The sequence below is a fragment of the Balaenoptera acutorostrata genome, chromosome 2, assembly GCF_949987535.1.
Source record: "Balaenoptera acutorostrata chromosome 2, mBalAcu1.1, whole genome shotgun sequence".
Classification (NCBI taxonomy): domain Eukaryota; kingdom Metazoa; phylum Chordata; class Mammalia; order Artiodactyla; family Balaenopteridae; genus Balaenoptera; species Balaenoptera acutorostrata.
In genome coordinates, this window is record NC_080065.1 from 83821477 (window position 1) to 83843981 (window position 22505).

Consider the following 22505-nt stretch of genomic DNA (forward strand, 5'->3'; position numbering starts at 1 on the left):
GAACTCCACCAACTGGCGCGCGGACAGTGGGAGGGGCTACGTTGTGGAGTCGTGGGGCGTAGGAAGAAAACGATTGGTGCTGTGGCGGGGCGGAGAGCGAGTGCGCGCACGCGCACTGATGGGAACGCGCACGCCGGCCGCGCAGAGGCTGCCGGACTCTGGCTACCGCGGTGGGCTGTTAAGCCTTGCTCGGGCTCCCTCCCTTAGCGGCCTGGAGTTGAATTCCGGGAAGTGGGAGCTGCAGGCTCGTTCCTTGCGGGTATGGACGCTACTGTCACTTGGCACGGTTGCGTAAGGACGTCACGACCGAGAGCCCAAGAAGGAACTAGGGAAACAGGGGGGTGGGGAGATATTGAAGACTGATGGGGTTTGGGGAGCTGCGGAAGGGCTGTGTTGGATAAGCCGAGGGGGCGGGGTCGAACGTGGGGTCGGTAGCCCAGGCCTCGGCCCCGCGCCGGGTCTGAGCGCCTGTCTGGAAAGGCGGGGAGGGGGATGCTGCGTCACACCATGCAGCCTGGGAACCCAACTGTTGGACCACTGGTCACCTCCCGCCGCCTCCTACGCTTAGGCGACCTGAGACAAAGGCTCCCTAAGGGAGGTGCGAGCCGGGCACCTGAGGAGGCGGAGAGAAAACAGAGACCGAGTTGTTGACACCCTATGACCCTTCTTGATTCATTTGTGGGTAGCCCGTGCCCGGTTCAGGAAAAAAACGTGTAGAACGTTTCCAGGTCGCTCCCTGGAGGGCTGGGGGAGGGTGCGGTGCCGAATCACTACAAAAAATGCAACGCGAGAGACATTAGTAACTGTCGCAGGTTAACGTACTGTAATTTAGTTGACGGTTTGTTTCATAACTGTAACTGCGGGCCTCAGTTACAACCTTTTAGATCTGTCCAAAGAAACACTATCTTTTCAAGCACGGGAGTGTTCCGCTTCTCTCCTTTAAACCATTTTTTTAAGTCAGAATTATTTTACAGTTCATTATTTTTCTCGTCCACAGATCAGTGTTGAGTCAGCCCAGGTTAATGATAATTTTCTAATCCCATTCTTCAGTTATTTGATCTGATGTAAAGGACTGCCTTCCAAGTCAAATGAGTTTGAATGCGGTAGCTTCATTCCCAAAATAATTATTTTCACATGTGGGAAATATTCAAATTTTAGTCTACTGTCTGTTTAAACAGTTTGTTCCGAGCCCTCAAAAAGATCTCCAAACATAACACCAAATACGTATTTATTATATGGAAAGGTATACTCACCCTTGGGGAGTAGGGTAAGGCAAAAAGGTAGACACAGTCTCTCGAAAAAAATGTGTATGTCTGTGGTCAATGAATAGTGAAACAAAATGAAACACCACCATAGTTTGCAAAATGATCTATGCTCAGCCTCTTTTTTTATCTTAGTTATTAAATAGCTATAATTCTGGGTTGTGAGGAATAAAAAGATCATACAAATATCCATCTCTGAAGTCCTTAGAAACTAAGTGCTAATTTTTAATACTGTGCTTTAAAATTATGATAAGGTGCCTTGATAATAGGAACTTCCTGTTCCTCGGACTAATTTATTTCTTGGATTACTAGAGTGGTAAGTAAAAAATAAAAACCCGAGGAAAACATGGCAGGTAAAGAATTTTGTAATCAGAAGTGTGATTAAGATAATAAAGTCTTCAATTATAACCATATTGCATTTTGTTACCTCACCAAAAAATAATTACTGTATTGACTTAATCTGTTTTATATGTTTTTTGAAAGCACCTTTTTAAACTGAGTTGCTGTTTGGATGTGATACGCTACGTATAATTTTGAGACACTTCTTTTGCAGACAGAAAAGAAAAAAACCTTGCCAAATTTGTAATAATATATTGAACCTTGGAGACTTATATTTCTGGTAAAATTATAATATACTTTATGACTTCACAGAATTTTAGAATGACTTTTGAGACTGTGGAGAAATACAAGGTAAGTGGAAAATTGAAAAATCTTACCAGTTCAGTTTTTTAAAAGTCAGTTGATAAATAAGACAAAAATATTTTTTGACCATATTTTATCTGCATAGTTAAATTCTCAGTTTCACTTTGTTTAAACAAACTGTATGTCTCCTTTTTGAAAGGTCTACTGAAAACAATAGACAAACAGTAAATAATCTGAACACATGAATAGCAAAAATCCCTGAAAATTAATATCAACCAGGAGGTCTTTATTACTATCTGATTTTCCATTTGGGAAATTTCATATTCTTTGGAAAGAATATTACTTTTACAAAATCTGGGACAGCACTTTATAGGTTCTTAATTCTGACATGCTCTACTAGGACTAGTTACCAATGGGTATCCTTAGGTGGGAATAGATTGAAAACCACTCACCCAGAATTGTGAGATGTGCAGCATAAAGGCAGTAACAACTCTTGCTTTTCTGTTAACATTTTGGATGCCAAGATAGGATTTTAATTCCATAATTATGTTCTTGTTGCCTAGAGGATTTGTATACAAAAAGCTGCTAAAACAATCAGGACAGTATTAAAATACTCTAGAATCTCAATCTATGACATCATTTCCCGGGTTTTTGCCAAACAGAGAAAGAGTCCTCCAAATATGATACTTAAATTTACAAAGTCTGCTATAAACAGAACCCATGAAATCCCAAGTCACCTTATAGTGAAAATTTACTGTACATTTTCTATTTTCTTGATCTTAAAAATTATAGGAGAGTAGCTGTGGTTCCCAGTGTTGGGCAGGAACAGGAGTCAGTCACCTTGGAAAGTTTTTCCTAATTACACATGCTGGACACTCCCTTTCTGAAATGCACAATTTCTAGGTTCTAAGTAGTGTTTGGAAAAACTAGATTGTTCTGATAACCACCAACAGCTCATCCACCTTGTTTATAGCCATTGTATTTGGAGATTTTTACTGATAAATTCTTAAATCATAGTAAGTAAAATTTCAAATGTAAAGCTCTTAGAGATGATACTAAGAAGCAACTGTGTATAAAATCTAATAGGTATTGAAGTGGATACAAAGATTCTACTTAAAAATTAAGTGTGCAGATGGGGAAAAATGTTGTTTAAGTAGCTAACCTCAAAATACCAGATTGGTGCCTTGATGCTGTATCATTCCTTCCTCTCCCCCAGATCCTTTATTTACTGTCCATTTTACCTCATATATGTTGTCTTCAGCCTTTCTCCTTAATCCCCACTACTTTTTTTACTTAGGTTCTATTCCCTACACCTTTCCCTCCAGGCCACCCTACAGGCTTCCTTCAGATTTGAAATCTAGTGATATCACTCCCCTGCTTCAAATACGTATGTTTAAGTATACCACATATATTTGCATACATAATATTTTAATTACTTTGTTCACAATCTGATTTCAACATTGCATCCCATCATTCCTAGCAGACACTTGACACTCCAGCCATACATTTCTCCAGGTCACTGGGAATGTATCAATATCACTGTAAATGGATATAGTCCATCTGTCTTATGAGTCATTTTATTTTAGGTGTAAGTAAATCAATAGCTGTTGAATACACTGACAAATTGTGCCAAAACCCTATGAGACATGTCATGCAGCTCTCTCATTTCCCTTTTAGGAAATTTTGTATTCTGCAAATGCAGCATATCGTTATATTGTAATAAAGCATTTGTTTCCATATTACGTTGTGAGCTCCTTGAGCAGACTCTGTTTCCCATTGCATTATATCCACATTTATTCAATACATTGCATACCAGGCATTCTACAGGGGTGGGGGAGGGAGGGTTATAATAGAGCAAACACAGACACTTTCAAGAGTTAAAGTCTAGTGCAAGAAACAGTCACACTTGGAAATAACTGAGAAAAATGGTATGAAGAAACATATAGTGCTGTGAGAATTCATAGTTCAGAACCCTAGTCCCAAAAGTCTCCCTAAAGGAAGTGACATCTGAGAACTGAGAATTTTTTTTTGAATTTTATTTTTTTATACAGCAGGTTCTTATTAGTTATCTATTTTATACACATCAGTGTATACATGTCAATCCCAATCTCCCAATTCATCCCACCGCACCCCCCACCCCCGCTTTCCCCCCTTGGTGTCCATACGTTTGTTCTCTACATCTGTGTCTCTATTTCTGCCTTGCAAACCATGAGAACTAAGAATTTAATGTGGATTAGATAAAAGGGAAGTGAAGAGCTTCGTAACAGGTAAACGGTAACAACATGGCAAAAATTCAGGGGCCGGAGAGATGATATCAACTTACATCCCAGTTTGCCAAGGATAGGCCTTTTTTTACTTTCAGAAGTGTTCTGGTTTGGATGATAAATTACATTGTCGCTCTATAAGGGACTAAAAGAAGTACAGTACTGCTGGAGCAACAACTGAGGAAGATGAAGCTGCATGGTGGCCAGACCATTCAGGGCCCAAATGCCAGGTAAAGAAGTAGGTTCTTTGCCTGGAATAAAGGGAAACCTTTGACAGATTTTAAATTGGGTGGTAATGATGAGATTTACAAACTGAAAATTTTAACTGTAAATTCCAAAAATGGATTAAAGGTGGGTCAAAGTCGACACAAAATTCTTGAATTAGGAGGCTAAAAGATTAGAAATAACTTTAATGAACCAGGGTAGTAGTATGGAAGTAGAGAGAGTAGATTTGGAAGGAAATGTCCATGGGATCTGTTGATGCAGTTGGATTCAAGGTTAGGAGAAGGAGGGAAGCTGTACATACAATGGAATGGAACTGAATGGTAATATGTTTGGAAATGGGTAGGTGTGAATATGATAGATTTAGTTTAGAATTTAGAGTTTCTCATGTCATTGAGTCATCCAAGAAGCTTTTGGATAGAAGTCTGGACCTGAGAAGGGAGATCTAGACTAAAAATAAAAACTGTTAAGTGTGTAGGGGAAAATTAAAATCTTTAGTATATGTGAAATAGGCTTGGAAGACAGCCTAGGAGTGTACAGTGAAGAACTTCAATTAATTTTTGGCTAGGTAGAGGAAGATTAGCTGGATAAGGAGTTGCGATGTCAGAAGGGTGTTGTGCAATAGAGGACAAAGGTCTGAGTGCTTCAAGGAAGGAGTGGTGAATAGTGTCCAGTTCTATGGTGAAATAAGGCCTGAATAATAGCCACTGGATTTAATAACATGACGGTCATCAGTTACCTTAGCAAGAACTATTTTGTTGGAATAATAGGGCTAGAAGCCAGACTGGAGTAGAACGTGATAAATGAAAAAGTGGAATCTGAGTCTAAATTTCTCGTTTAGGTGATTTGACTTTGACTTGGGAGGGAATATGAATTTTTTTTTTTTTTTTTTTTTGCTGGCTTTTGTGGATTTTTGTTTAGGTGAAAGATTTAGAGTGTTTGAAAGACAATGGAAAATGTCATTATGAGAGAGAGAGTGAATATATGAGTTAACTACAAGAATTAGCTGGAAGGATTACCACATAATAATCATTCAAAAAGAAAATACATGAACATTTCAAAGTGATTTGGGGAAAAAATAGAATTTTTTTTTCAATCAGGAACTGAACACTGGATAACCACTGTTTATAGTTATGGGCTATAGGTGGCCACTTAATTGCTGTGATTTGAGGGTTTCTGTGAGCCTTCTACTCCCCAAATACATGCCTCATGCTCTACTAATGTTTGAAAAGTTGTTGGTAGAAATCTATTTTAAAGCATATATTCATGGGAAAAGTAATCTGTTAAGAAAGTAGTTCTGAACTGTGCCAAAATTTAGAAATACCTGAGGAACTTCACGATAAAAATGCTGAAGCCCTACTTCAAGGGATTCCATTCCATTGTTCTGAGAAGGGGCCTGGGCATATGCATTCTTTAAAAGCTTTTTAAATGATGATTCTAATGTGCCACTGACGTTTAAAAACTATGGACATCATCATGTTAACACTGCATTGACTCAACATTTAGTTTAGATGAAGTAGAGAGAGGCCAGGTCACTTATTTTGAAAATGGTGGTTATTAACGGGGAGTTTTTGCCTCTTGGGACATTTGACAAAATATGGAAACATTTTTGGTAGTCACAATGAATGGGAAAGGGGGTTGGAGCTGCTGACATACAGTGGGTAAAGGCCAGGGATACTGCTGAAGATACTACAATGCACTGGACAACCCCCCACATCAAAGAATTATCTGGCCCAAAGTGACAATAATGTCATTGTTGAGAAACCCTGCTATAAAATAGGATGGCAAGCTAAATAGTATTTTTTAGTAAAGTCTTAATAGGTGGGGCTTACAGTTTAGTAAGAATGCTAATGAATGAGGATCTACCTAACAACGTAGTCCCACCTAACAACTTAGCCTTGCTTATAACCAGCAACAAAAGAGCCTCAAATAAAATAAATTTGTAGAACTACGAAGTGTGACTAGCACAATAGACTGATTACATTATTTTCCTAGTTTAAAAAATATAGTGCAAAAAAAAAAAATATATATATATAGTGCAACTGAAACTCTTATTGCTGGCGGGGGTATACATTGATTGCAGTCACTTTGGGAAACTGATAGACAGTATCCATTACAGCTGAATTTAGGCCTGTAATTCAGTTTCTCTTGTGAGTGTATATCCAAGAAAATGAGTGCAGGTGTCTTCTAAAAGTCTTGTATACAAATATCCATAGTAGTTTGATTCATTATGGCCTCAAATAGGAACAAAGTAAAATATATTCTTACAATGGAATATTACCCAGCAATAAAAATGAATAAACTGCTACACACAATAATATGGATGGATCTCATAGGTATTTGTTGAGTGAAATAGACAAAAACCAATTCATATTGTATTGGGTAGACCAGATAGTTTGTTTGGGTTTTTCCATAAGATGTAACGGAAAAACTCGAACAACTTTTTGGACAACCCAATATTATTCCATTTATATGAAATTCAAGAAAAAAACTAATTCATGATGATAGAAGTCAAGATAGTAGTTACCTCTCTGGGCATGGGTATTGACTTAGAAGGGGCACAAGGGAGCCTTATGAAATGATGGAAAATGTTTTGGATCTTGATCTCATTGGTTGTTATATGAATGCATACATATGAAAAAGTTCATCAATCTGAGCATTTAAATTTTGTGAACTTTACACATGCCGTACCCCAATTTTTAAAAATTAAAAGTTATGAAAAAAAATCAGGAAACCTAATTTTGAACTACTTGAAATCTTGTATCTTAAGTACTTGGTTAAATAAAGAGTTGGCTACCTAACATGTTCTCAACAGATAAAAACAACTCTAGTGCACTGTATAGTGAAAGTAAATTTTGGATTTGGAGTCAGACCTAGTTTTTTTTTTTTTTTTTTTTTTTTTTTTTAATTTTATTTATTTTATTTATTTATGGCTGTGTTGGGTCTTCGTTTCTGTGCGAGGGCTTTCTCTAGTTGTGGCAAGCGGGGGCCACTCTTCATCGCGGTGCGCGGGCCTCTCACCGTCGCGGCCTCTCTTGTTGCGGAGCACAGGCTCCAGACGCGCAGGCTCAGTAATTGTGGCTCACGGGCCCAGTAGCTCTGTGGCATGTGGGATCTTCCCAGACCAGGGCTCGAACCCGTGTCCCCTGCATTGGGAGGCGGATTCTTAACCACTGCGCCACCAGGGAAGCCCAGACCTAGTTTTGAACTACACCTTCATCCATTATTACCATATGACTTTGGGCAAGTCCTTAAATTGGGACCTTATGTTTGTGATTATGGAAGAATAGAAGATCAGTGAGTTGGGAGGAGTATAAAAAAATTCTTAAAAAAAAAATTCAGCCTTGATTCATGATCCCCCACCACTGAGAAATATCCAGAGACATTTAGGGTGGGCCTCAGCAGCTATATATGTATAGGTATCCCCTTTTCAAAAGTTCACTTTATGCCACTTCACTTTTATGAAAAACATACCTTAGTACCTGTTTTCACTAAACAAAAATCCGAAGAGGATTTTTGCTTTTACAAAATAAGACGAAAAGCGAAAATCGCATTCAGCATTTGTTTTGCAGTGAGCCGTTGTAACAGAGGTGGCATGCGCCCTGAGCAGCAAGAGTGGCACTTCCAAGCTCCTTCCCTGGGAACTACACTCAGCCTCTCAGCATCAAGCCATCATGCTTTGAACTGTGTCTGTGAGCATCAGTGCTTTATCTCCATTTATTTTGTGCATCCATTAGCAAGATGTGTCCTAAGGTAATTGCTTCTTTGTTTTACCTCATTTAGGTTTGCAAAAGGTTTCATAGGAACACTATCCTAGCTTTAGCCAGGATGAACAACTGAACCCTATCTGGACCAATCAGATTGTTCTGAGAATTTAAAATTGGAAAGTTCATCAGACAGCTGATCTTTTCCTGAGAAACAAAGTTAGGCCAGGGTACTTTGTTTGGAAGCAGCACATGGAGAGTCAGAGTTGTGTTGCAAAAACAAGAATAATCTCAGATTACTTACTGTATCACTCAGTGTTATAAATGTCATAACTCTATGAGGTTGGTACTGTTATCTCTACAGGTAAGGAAACTGAGAAGCTTGACTAAAAAGTGCTGAAGCGCTGAAGCTAAAATTTTTTCTTTTTTCTTTCTCTCTCTTTTTTTTTTTGGAAGCTAAAATAAAACCTGGGCAGTTGAATCCAGTCTGTGTTTTCATGAAGTGCTGACATATCAGACACATGTATAATAGCTGCCTTGGTTCCTGATAGCTTTCCAGTTCCTGAGCTCAGTCCCTTGAGAAGGGTAGTCTGCTCCCTATCTTTGAATTACTTATCATAATTTATCCTTATAATAAAATTTCATGTCTTTGCCTAAGTGGATCAGCCAATTGCAACTGAAAGTGTCCTGCTCTAGTTTGACTATGAATTGGAATGCAAATAACAAAGCTCAGAGAAACTAAAACTGACTGAATCGAGGTGGGGCTGCCGGCAATAAAGACTTTCCTACCTTAAGATGGGAACCTGTTAGCTTCTGTTGTGCAATAGTGAATCTTTTACCCAGGCTTTCTCCAATCTTGTCTCAGAACTCAGACTAATGTAGTCACTGAGGTAGGGCCTAGAGATCTTGGTAGCCAAATATAAAAAATATTGAGTGCATTGGTTTCTATGTGTGGAGTTTTGAAAAGTATGTTGGAAAAGAGAGGAATTCTAAACAGAGTTCCTAGGTGAAAGTAGATTGGAACGGGTTGTGCCAAATTTAGCAAATTTGATTTAGCAACTATTGGAAGCCAATTTGCCTTTGGGCTGAGAATATACAACTAGATCAAGAGATTACTCAAAGGGCTCATTGAATGGCAACATAATTTTTTTTTTTTTTTTGCCTCCTGTTTCTCACACTAAAGTTTTGACATTGAATACCAGAAAGTGGAATTTTAGTAATAAGAATAGGACTGTCAAGGAAGAACAAATGATATTAAGGACGCTAATTCCTCAGCTCCTTCTAAAACATTTTCCACTTCCCATCCCCTCTCATGCTTCACAAAAGTGTGATGATCCTTCACATTGTCTATCAATAGCCACTAGGATTGCAATGCAGTATGTGTCTGGGAATATTACTAAATGGCAAACTGCAAACTGCCTTGCCTACTTTTTCTGTTGTTTGCTTTGAGGCTAAAGCAGAGAACAACAGGGATGGACAGAGTCTCAACTGTTGCTAAGAAACAAGTCCAGATTGACAAGGAGAAACCAGACCCACTAAAGTCTTCAGCATTAGCTAAATGGAAAAGGAATCTGCCTAAAAGAAAATTAGCAGGCTCTCCTCCACAGTAGAGCAGTTGCATGCCGTAAAACCCCAAAGTAGACTCAGACCACAGACTATCTCAACCCCTCAAGCACCTCCTGTTTTCCAGTACAAAAGAATCTGCACCAGCTCGAAGTGGGTATCCTTTCCCGAAATGAAGAACCTTAGTGTCCCTTGTCAAGAGTGGCCCTGGAGGACTCTGTACAAGAGAATCCAAACTGGATACAGACAGATTTTCTAATAACTGACTAGGAAGTTGTTCAGTTAACTCATGCCTTATGAGATTTCAAGGGCCATTATTTACTATCCCACTCCTGCTGGGTACAATACATACTTTAGCAAGGTAGTTAAATTTATATTTAGTCCACAGATTGCAGAATTAATCCAAGTATTTCTTGTATGGGCTTTATATACCTATCCTAGGGCTAGTTACATTCAAAATAGTGTAAAGATGGACAAGTGTTTTTCTTACTTGGAATTGACATTCTAGTTTGGGGAAGGAGGAGAAGAGAGAGAGATGAATGAGGAAATAAGCTTACAAGCTGGGATGGACTCTATAAAGGAGAGATAGATAGTGTAATGTCAGAGAGAGTAAAGAGAGACATACTCAGATGGGAAGAGCAGTGGGGTGGTCAGAGGAGGCCTCTTTGAGCTATAACTGGTAGAGTGAAGTAGAGCCTACTGTGGCAAGAACCACAAGAAGAGTAGGAAGGAGAACAAGTGCAAAGACCCTAAGGTAAGAAAGGCTTTGTTACGTGTGAAGAACTGAAAGCGACAAATACAGCTGAAGCATAGCAAGGGGGAAGCTGGGTTGACATGAGATTGAAGAGATGGCCAAGGAACCTCCTTTGATCTAGAGCCTTGAGGGCTATGGAAAGCATTTGGGGTTTAATTCCAAACACAGCAGGATGCCATTGGAAGTTTTTTTTTTTTTTTTTTTATTTAGAAGCAGCTCTTAGTTCTTTTTTTTTTTTTTTAATTTTTATTTATTTATTTATTTATTTATTTATTTATTTATTTATGGCTGTGTTGGGTCTTCGTTTCTGTGCGAGGGCTTTCTCTAGTTGTGGCAAGCAGGGACCACTCTTCATCGCGGTGCGCAGGCCTCTCACTATCGCGGCCTCTCTTGTTGTGGAGCACAGGCTCCAGATGCGCAGGCTCAGTAATTGTGGCTCACGGGCCCAGTTGCTCTGCGGCATGTGGGAGCTTCCCAGACCAGGGCTCGAACCCGTGTCCCCTGCATTGGCAGGCAGATTCTCAACCACTGCGCCACCAGGGAAGCCCTGGAAGTTTTTACACCAGAGAATTACATAATCTGATTTGCCTTCCATAAGATTGTTCTAGCTGCTGTGTAGAAAATGGATGCTAGTAGTAGCAAGAGTGGCTCTCCACTCTCTAGCTCTCCACTTAGGGACCTACTTTAGTGTATAATGGCCTGTTAGGATTAGAGGAGTAGCTTTAGAGATGTAGACAAGATGGAATCAAGATAAATTGGGGATGTTAAAGTAACATTTGAGTTGAGGTCCGCACTTACCATTCATTAGTATCTAAATATGTTAATTGATAAAAAGCAATACAAACATATTTGGAAATGTGGAGACATATCAGAGCTAGAAATGCTGAAGATAGTTGGGAGTGGAGAGGGGTGGGGGAGAGAATGCTATTTTTTGTTATAAATATTCAATATCATTTTCTTATAAAAATTGTATATATGTGTGTAAATGTGTTTATGTGTAAGCTTTGCTGTGAAAAGGTCAGAGAGGTGTAGTGATAGATGGAGGAAGTCAGGATTTTTTTTTAAGTAGGAAGTACTAATGTATGATGCATGAATAATAAGCAGAGAATGAAAATTTGATGAAGTGCAGTAGACAAACGGAATAACTGAAGAAGCAAAATACTGAGAAGAAAAGAAACTATAGGTGTTAAGAGTTAGAATTGACCATAATAGGAAAAATGACACTCTTTCAATTTTTTACAGAAAAGAGGCTGAGAAGGTGAGTACAGATGCAGAGAGGTGTGAATATTTGTTGGAATGAAAATGAAGTAAATCCTCTCTGATGGTTTCTGTATTCACAATGAATTATGGAGTAGGATCACCAGCTGAAAATGGGTGGAGTGAAAGAGTTTGACCTAACAGGAAAAAAATATGACATTTTTACCTCAGAGAATGTGAACATGAACTTCCTAGGGAAGCATAGTAGGACTGCCAGGTTGTCTTGAGTGTTCATTTGCAGTCTGTGGTCATGAATTTCAAAAAAAAATCAGTCAGCTAATTGTATTGTTTCTTTATTAAGTTGCTTGGTTCTCTGCACAAGGAACCAAACTGAGTTCAAGCAGATCTGGGATTTTGTTAAGTAAGTTCAACAGAGAGAGATGGGAGCCAAGGCAGTTGATTGTGCTTAAAAAGGAATGAATATAATGATGAACCATGAAATTCAAGCTGGGTAAACGTGGGAGTAAATACAGATAATTAAAAAGTAGTGGGCTGAAGGTGGGAGGTGGGGGTCAATGGACTGGACATCTCTAAGAGGCCAAACACTTATTGCCAACCTAAAGTGAGATGGTGGACTGAATAAGATGCCCAGAATTGATATTTCACAGGTAGTGCAGTTATCAGGGCTTACGTCGTCTGGGGTTAGTCTAAGATATGAGTTTAGGTTGTGTAATAGTCTTTGGAGGTGATGAAGTTAGAGAACTAAGTTTTTTCTGGTTCTGCGTGTAAGGAGCTTACAAGTTTCCACTCCATCCTAACTGAGTGAAAAATCAACAACTCTTTTTGGATCCATAAGAGGGGGGAGGACACAGGACAAACCTCTGTCCCCAAGATTGGAGAGACAGGAGAATATTGGGAGTCACAGTTCACCTAAGCAGAGGTGAGCATAAACCACTGTGGGAACCAGTCCAGGGTAAGAAAATCTGAACTGTAATTATGAATTGCTGGAAGCCCAGTGCAGACAACTCTAAGAGTTAAAAACTTCAGGGGACTCAGTCATGGGCGGGTAGGGAAGACAAAATCGTTAAGGTTTACCTCCAGGAGCTCGACTAGGTTCCCACAGTAAATACCTGACAAAAAATCTTCTTGGGCTTCCAGCAGGAGGAAGGGAAAAGGACCCATTTTGAAATATCTAAGAGCACTCTGTTCTAAAGAAAGCCTGCTCTCAGGGGAAGCTAGTTAGCCAGAGCCCAATCTGCTGGGATATTATCAGAGCCTAACTGACCTAGGGGAAGGGAAGTACCCAACTCCAGCCCACTCTAGCCATCCTGTCCCACCTAAGAGGGCAGAAAGAAAACTGAGGAACACTTGTGAAGTACACAGTCCATAGGCATAGGCTCACTAAAAGACTGAGACCTAATCATAGGACTAGAGAATGCTTCCTCTGCCCCCACACATCACTGCCGCATTGCTGAAGACATTTCAAACAGTTTCTTTTACCTGATACGTCGTATTTAGCTATCAATAAAAAAATTACCAAGAGGCAAAAAACATAATTTGAAGAGAAAGAGAAAGCATCAGACCCAGACATGGCAAGAATATTGGAATTATCAGACTAGGAATTTAAAACAATTAGTGTCCTAAATGCTCTAATGGATAAAGTAGACATCATGGAAGAACACATCGGTAATGTAAGCAGAGAGATGGAAAACCTAAGAAAGAACCAAAAAGAAGTGCTAGGGATAAACAGCCAAACCGCAAAAACAAAAACTAAAAAACAGTGAAACAGAAAAGAATTAAGGGCTTCCCTGGTGGTGCAGTGGTTAAGAATCCACCTGCCAATGCAGGGGACACGGGTTCAAGCCCTGGTCCGGGAAGATCCCACATGCCGTGGAGCAACTAAGCCCGTGTGCCACAACTGCTGAAGCCTGAGAGCCACAACTACTGAAGCCTAGAGCCTGTGGTCCGCAACAAGAGAAGCCACCTCAATGAGAAGCCTGCTCACCGCAACTAGAGAAAGCTCGCGCGCAGCAACGAAGACCCAGTGCAGCCAAAAATAATAAATAAATAAATAAATTTTTTAAAAAAGAAAAGAAGAGACTGTGCTGTTGGATGGGCCATCTACATATATTTTTGAAAGTCACTGGGAATGACTGTATATAGTCTTGGAAAGGGAAAATATGATAGTAAACCAGGAACTAAAGTTGATAATAAATAAGAGAGTAACTAGAATGGACAGCTACAGAGGACTGATCAGTGGTAGAGCTGATAACATTAGCTTCAAGGGAGCATATATTCTTGGAGAAAGGAGAATAGTGGCCCCAGATCCTAACCCTGAGATTCATAATACAGGAGCAAAGAAGGTCTTCACTTGAAAAGGGATATAGTTGAATCATTATGAGTTTAAGACAGCCTAGACTCAGTTAATGTTAAGAATATAGGTCTTAAAAAAAAAAAATATAGGTCTTAATTTGAAAAGGATACAATATTATTCAACAACTATGTGTTGAACATCTGTGTATTGTGTTTTTGTTTTAAGTGTTCGAGATACAGCAATCAACAACAACCAAAAATAGTCCCTGCATTGTTTGGGGCTTATATTCCTGTGAGGGGAGCCAGAAAATAAACATATGTTATACCTAATAGTGGTAAGTGCTATGAAGAAAAAAATCATATATGTGTGTGTGTATATATACATATATATATACACACATATATAGAGAGAGAGAGACGGGGATGGTATTTTAAACAGAATCACAGAGAGCTTCCCTGAAAAGGTAATAGATATGTGAGCCAACACCTGAATAAAGTAAAGAAGAGAGACTTGCAGATATATTTCAGGGGCAGGGGCAAAGGCAGGGGCAGGGGCATTCCACCATGTAGAAGAGTGAGAGAAAGCCATAGGCTAGAGTGGGCTTATTATGTTTATGGAACAGCAAGGAATCTAATGTGATTTCAGTAGCATGAGCACTCACATACTAATTTTTTTTTCTTTTTTTTTTTTCTAATTTTTAAAAATTGTTTGTTTGCATTTATACTAATTTTTGCGTTAAGACAAATTTCAGGAAGTAAGAATGCTTATTTAGCTAGAAGTTTCTCTCTTTTCATGTTTTAAATTATCCATGGATTTTAATTTTTCAACCTGAAATTTGAAGTATTTGGAGACTTGGTATAACAGTTACAATAAAGCATAAAGGCTTTATTTTTTTAAAAAAAATAGAAATCAATTTGGTTCTATGGTTTCTTAATATTATTTGTAACTATGGGTCACCTATTTTTTCCTCTGTTCAGTTAATATCACTTTAATTAGAGAAATGTAGGTAAAAATTACATGAAACTATCAATTCATATGTATCACTAGCAAAACTTTCAGAAGAAGTGAGCGTACATGATTCATCTGAAATAATTAGCCAAGACAAATAGACATATTTGAACGGAAGGAAAAATAAGTGTGAGTACCTTGTTTAAGTTTGACGTCCTATGGGTCTTCATAGTTAAAATTAACATTTAATTTAAAGTGACAATACATTATTAAATAAAGTTGATTAGGCATTTTCAAAACTGTTCAAAACCATAATTCAAAAAGAGTCATGTACCACAATGTTCATTGCAGCTCTGTTTACAATAGCCAGGACATGGAAGCAACGTAAGTGTCCATCGACAGATGAATGGATAAAGATGTGGCACATACATACAATGGAATGTTACTCAGCCTTAAAAAGAAACGAAATTGAGTTATTTGTAGTGAGGTGGATGGACCTAGAGACTGTCATACAGAGTGAAGTAAGTCAGAAAGAGAAAAACAAATACCGTATGCTAACACATATATATGGAATCTAAAAAAAAAAAAGTTCTGAAGAACCTAGGGGCAGGACGGGAATAAAGACGCAGATGTAGAGAATGGACTTGAGGACATGGGGAAGGGGAAGGGGAAGCTGGGACGAAGTGAGAGAGTGGCATGGACTTATATATACTACCAAACGTAAAATACATAGCTAGTGGGAAGCAGCCACGTAGCACAGGGAGATCAGCTCCGTGCTTTGTGACCACCTAGAGGGGTGGGACAGGGAGGGTGGGAGGGAGACGCAAGAGGGAGGAGATATGGGGATATATGTATATATATAGCTGATTCACTTTGTTATAAAGCAGAAACTAACACACCATTGTAAAGCAATTATACTCCAATAAAGACGTTAAAAAAAACCCTCTTTTTTAAAAACTGCGTTTATAGGACAAAAAGTACAGTCCAGTAGAATTGCTATGAGGAAGAGAGTGGCGGTAGTACCCTGCTTGTTTTTCATACTTCCATTTCTGCCTTACCCTGCCCCCTACCTTCCATCCACTCCCAATATAGAAACCAGAGGGGTCTTTTAAAAACATGAAACAAATCATATCACTCTACTGTTTAACACCCTTTCAGAAAAAGCCAAACTTCTTACATGGTCTTCCAAGAGCCTGCATGATCTCACTTCAGTCTGGCTCTCCAAAGTCTTACCCCCATCATTCTCCCCCCTACTCATTATGTTGCAGCTACTTGGCCTCCTTTCTATCCTCATGCCTGCCAAATTGTCTTCCATTCACGGGCTTTCGCTTTGGTTGTTTCTAGGCGTGGAATGCTTCTTTCAGCTCTTCTCATGGAGGCTATTCGTTATCCTTTGGGTCTCAGGCCAGATGTCATTTCCTTACAGAGGTCTTCTAAACAACATACTCTAAAGGGGGCTTCCTCAGTGACTTTTTTAGTTACTTTGTTTTTTTCATAGTAATGATCATGATTTACAATGACTTCATTTTACTTGTCTTACTTGCCTATTGCTTTCTCCCCTTCTTACCAAGAAGGTAAGCTCCCTGATAGACTGCTACAGTGAAACATTTGGAAAAGTAAAGGATATGTGGAAAGTAAATTTTGTAGGATTTTTTTTTAAAAAGCAATTAAAAGGTTACAGGTAAAGTGTAAAAGTTCTACAGAAAGGAAATAAAATCCTAGTACCCTATGGCCATCTTTTCCACGGTCATCACAAAGTTAACACTGTTACTGTTTTAGGTAAATATGATGATGTAATTCTCTCAGTGTGGTTGGGGTGGGAGGGGTGTGTGAGTGCTAGATGCCCACAGTGGAAGTCAGCATTGCCATTCAACATCCCTTCCACCTTTACCCCCTGCATAGTGGCCATGTACTTCAGCTTTAGAAGTGTGCCTGATTAATCCTAATTGATTCATGTAATCCAATACCCCGTGCCACTCTAATAAATTTATAGGTGGGCAGGTGTAAGCCAAAAAATTCATGACATTCCTTAGGCCATAGGGGATGATTCAGGAATGAGCTGTGACCCAGTTTGTAGTATAAAGCTGTCTAGGAATTCAGAAAAAGATTTTCTTATTCAAATGTGAAAGATCAGAGAATGAACCTCTCTCTTCCTCTGGATTTTGGGTGTGTCAGTGTGAAACCAGGAGCTGTTATAGGTCTTTGCCCCCACAGGAGAAGCAGTCTAAGGATGGGACGTCACCTGGAGGAGAATAGAACTGAGGAAATGACAGAGAACTGGAGCCAGAGCCACTGAATGAAGCTGACTCAGGTTCATTGCAAACTCTGGGCTTCTAATTGTGGAAATCAGTGCATTTCTTAATTTCTTAAGCCAGGTGGGATTGGGATTACTAGAAATTGAGGCATCCTAACTGACAAAATCCAACTCTCTCCTAACAAGTCAAGAGATATTTAAAATTTGTAAATTATATGTATATATGTTAGTATGCATTATTTAGAAAAGTGGAGCTTGTTAACAGAGAAATAGCTTTAAATAGTTGAAGTGTTTTCTTCTTGGAAACAGGGCCAAGAGATGGAGGGAAGGGAGATGAGCCCCAGGCTATTCTTTTTCCTTGTTCGCCTTACAAAGCTATTTGATTTCTTAAACATGTACCTTAATTATTTAGATTTTTCAAAAAGAACCTAATGAAGTTTAGAATTTTAAATTGAGTCCATTTAAAAAATTATTTCTTTAATTACTTTTTTTTTTGGTCCTGCCGCGTGGCTTGTGGGATCTAGTCAGGGAACTAGGGATTGAACCCAGGCCCTCGGCAGTGAAAGCATGTAGTCCTAACCACTGGACCACCAGGGAATTCCCTTTAATTACTATTTTAATAAAGGCAGTTTAAAGATTAAAATATTTGGTGTTCTAGATGTAAAAAGGATAAGAAGTTTGAAGATGTCTTTGTTTAAGTGCCTAATGGCCAATATCTTTAAATGTATGCACTATGCTGCGAAAGTGTTGAACAACTGAAAAAGTACTGAATGCTTGTTTATTAAGACGGATTTCTTAAAATGAAATGGACATTTTATATATATGGTTATCATAGCCTGTTTCTGATTGGCAAGAGTATCAGCTTTTCTTTTTCTTAGGGTGATATTGATAATACACTTTCCCTACATAATATTATGGCCCATGTTCCTCTTGTAAAATACTTTTTCTATGTAAAGCAAATTTATTACTCCCCAGTAGATGTTCACAGTGCTCTCGTGTTCACTCTACATAAAATTTCAGATAATGTTTGATACTTTCCTCCTACTACTACAAATTCACTTTGTGTCTTTTCTCATCCAGATTTCAAATGTCATCTGACATATATTTTAGTGGAGTGTTTCAGTATCTTCCACAACCACTTAATTTTTTTATACAGTCTAAATAGTTGGAGACACATTGAGTAATTTTTTTCAGTACACACAGAAGTGTCCACATGAGGGGAAAGCAGTGGCTGAAATCCAGCCTGTGTCCACACACTGTGTAGTCTGGATTTTGCTTCCAGGAAGAAAGGGCACATTTTGTCATTCACACAAAATTTCTGTATGTATTAGTGGTGAACAAGGTTGGAGAGGGAAATAAAAACAGCAATAGGAGAAGGTCATAGAATATATAATCAATTTCAACTAAGCTTTTTGGAGCACAAGCTGAGTGTTAGGCACTGAGATCACATTAATGAAGCAATTGGTGGGCCCATAATGAGTAGGGGAACCATAGACCTGTCTGCATAGGGCTACCCCAGTTCATACCTGTTTTCTCATTGTCCCATCTGATTAATGTCCCCTTTCATTCTCAAATGTGTACCAGTTTGGACAGTAAATTATGTAGTCACCCTAAAAAGAAGGAAAAAAGTCATTCTAGACTGAGCAGCAAAATCATGAGTAAGTGAAAAAGCATGATCTCTGGTTTGGCATGACAGGGAGGTTGGTGGGGGGGAAATGGCATGAGGTAGAAATATGACTGAAATAATAGGGAGTCTGAGCCGGTGAAGGGCCTGATACACTACTTTTAAGGAGTTTATTTTTCTTGAAGGCATTGGGGACTGATGGTGGTTTGGAAGCAGGCAAATGATAAGATCAGATCTTTTTAGCATTGAAAAAGAGCAAAAGTACATTCCCCTACCACTATTCTCCATGCTCCTCCCACACACATGGGGGGAGGGAGAAACAGATGAGAATCATGTCCTTTCTGAATGTAAACACACTCATAACTGAGCTCCACTTAATCTTTAAATCTACTCTGACTCCTTGGAATGAATAACAGATCCTCTCCTTTCCATCTGTAAAACACACTGCTGTCACTGGAATGCTGAATTTCTAAATGCTTACAGGTGGTAAACTGCTCTAGTACCACATACATTTCTGCTCCTATAAGTTGAATTGTGTATTTTAAGAGATTATGTTTTTGTTCTTAAGCCTATTGTTGCTACTTGTTATTGCAATTATGTAATTGAAAAAAATTATGTAAACTGATGAACTAAGAAGGCAAACGGTTCTTTCCATGAATTTTTGTGGAATGCTTTTTAAAAACCAAAGGCAACTGACTAAAAATATTCAGATAAGTGAGGTGTGGATGAAACAACTGTAAAAACAAACAACAACAAAGAACAAAAACAGGAAAATAGCATAAACATTCAGAACGTTCTGTGCTCAGTTTGCTTTTTCACATACTGTATACCTGAAGCCATGTTAATATGCTTGAGTAAAGAGACAATTCAAGGCTGCCACCTACAATTAGGGCTGCTACTTGGTTGGGCTTGCTGTTGTCTATGGTCATTCTCCAGGATTCATCCAGTTTTTGTAGGAGACAGACAGGTGAATTAAATAGAGATGTGATAGGGACTTCCCTGCTGGCACAGTGGTTAAGAATCCGCCTGCCAACGCAGGGGACGCGGGTTTGAGAGCCCTGGTCTGGGAAGATCCCACATGCCGCGGAGCAACAAAGCCCGCGCACCACAACTACTGAGCCTGAGCTCTAGAGCCCGCGAGCCACAACTACTGAAGCCCGTGCACCTAGAGCCCATGCTCTGCAACAAGTGAAGCCACCGCAATGAGAAGCCCGTGCACCGCAACGAAGAGTAGCCCCACTCGCTGCAACTAGAGAAAGCCCGCGCACAGCAACAAAGACCCAGCGTAGCCAAAAATAAATAAATAAATTTATTAAAAACAAATAGAGATATGATAGGGACCATATTAGTCAGGAATCTCCAGAGAGACAGAAACAATAGGATATCTATAAATAGAGATTTATTGTAAGGAATTGGCTCATGCAATCGTATAGACTGAGGTGTCCCAAGATCTGCAGTTGGCAAGCTGGAGACCCAGGAGAGCCCATGGTATAGTTCCAGTCCAAGTCCCAAGACTTGAGAACCAGGAACGCTGATGGTGTAAGTTCTAGTTTGAGTCTGAGTCTGAAGGCAGGAGAAGACTGATGTCCCAGTTCAAAGACAGTCTGCCAGAGAGAGCAAATTCTCCCTTACTCAGCCTTTTTGCTCTATTCAGGCCTTCAACAGATTGCATAAGGCTCACCCACACTAGGGAGGGCATTTTGCTCAGTCAAACAATTCACATGTTAATCTCATTCAGAAACACCCTCATAAACACACCCAGAATGTTTAACCAAATATTTGGCACCCTGTGACCCACTCAAGTTGACACATAAAATTAACCATCACAGACGACCCTTGTGATTTTTAAGAGTGGCACTGATCTCCACCATCCTCACCTAAAATACGATGTGTTGCTTTTGGTTTATTTTGTCTGAAGTGGGCTGGGTATAAGTTTCCCAGACTTCTGCTTGGCCTTCCCCACTATGATAGCTCTTACTTCAGGAGCTAAAACCCAGTGTGGGGATTACTCCAACTGCGAAGTGTGTCAATCAGAATTGTAACCTTCAGGGACTGAGGAAATGACCACTAGCTGTTTCCATGGACCCAGTACCCACTGTGAGCCAGGATTTAGCCAGGACTACATTTATTACCTGGCCCTCTGAATGTTTCTACCCTTAGTGGGGAGGCCAAGATGATGATACTCCAGATCTCTAAGTATCAATGTCAGCTCAGACCCTGTGTCTGATTTTCCGTGAACTGTCTGGATAGTCCCTGTTTCTCAGTCTGCAGTCACCTGAGAAAATGGCCTAGATGCCTTTAGGGAAGGACTAGAAGAATTATTACAATATACACTTGCCGTAGTGTTTTGGGGTACTTTCCTCCAGGACCTGGCCACTTCTATAGCCAGCACGTTCTGGGTCTGAACATTGGCTCAGATCTGGGAACTGGGCAAGAGATCATGACATTCTCTTATTGTAGTAACTACCCTCAGTCTCCTCATCCACTCTTGCTTTCTTTGCTTATAAATGGTAGGCAGTATTCTTGTTGCCTGCCCATCTGTTTTTCTCCTCGTAACACTGGGTTCTATAAAACATCTCAACTAGTTCCAGGTCAAGCTCCCTTAACTGTCAGTGCAGTTTTGCTAGTCATTATGATAATTGTGACTGTCCTGATTTTTGGCATTAAGTTCTGCCTCCTGGATCTACTATGCTTCTAGGCCCCATCATTTCCATTGCAATTTAATACAGCAAGCCTGTGATAGCATCTCCTACTGTGAGCCTTGACCCTCAGAGGTGAGCTGTCACTGAGCTTCTTAGGGTAGTTATCTCTCTTAGCAGGGCACTCCTGATGACCTTGGTGAAGGGTGTACCCTCTGGCCCCTCCCATGGAACATAATCTTCCCTGTGGGCTTCTGGCCTCCCATAACATATTCAGTCCAGCCTGCCCACTTCTCTGAGCTTTTTAATCCCACTCTCCACTGTCTGCAATTCAAGCATTTCAGCATCTCAGCACAGACTATTACTTTGTGCAGACTTTTAGGAACCATCCTAACAGGAAGTTGGCACCATCCCCTAGTGTCAGGGTATTAAATCCCATATTCCAAAAATGCCTCCAACTCAGTAAGTTCACCCTTGTCCAGTCTCACCTTCTAGCTCTCTTGATCAAGCACCCTCAAAATCCAGTCCCAAATACTCCCCCGTTTCCTGCCAGTATATGCTGACTAATTCTTGCAGCTTTTTTGGGGTATAGATCAGACCTAGCACATTCCCATGTGGGTTATGCTGTGATTTGCCACTAGGTGTTGGTGTGGCAGCCCTGAGAGGAGGTGAGGTAGTTTTTTGAGAGGTCTTCTGTTATCTTGCTCAGAAGCACTCACTGCAGTAGCTTTTCTGCTTAGGGGGAGTGCTAGCTTTTAATAAGAAAGGTGGGTGACCTCTGCAGGCTCCAAGTGTTCAGAGGAGTCTCAGGACCCAGAATCTTTGGGGGCATCCACCTAGCTGTCCCCATTCTGTGTGTCAGGGTACCAAGTTTTCCAACAAGTTATCTATCCTTGGCTGTAATGACCTTTTTAAAGCATCTTGACGATTAAGTTCTGAGTTTGGTGTTCAAGTTTCTGTTTTTCCAGAGATAAGGCCTTCTTTGGAAGCTACTAAAGAAGCCATCTGGCAATGAGTTTTCACTTGTTTGTTAACTGCTTTCAGGTTTTTTATTAACTTCCTGTAGGCCTCAATGCAAGTTAATAATGGCTAGCCAATAATAGCCTGTATCCATTGTT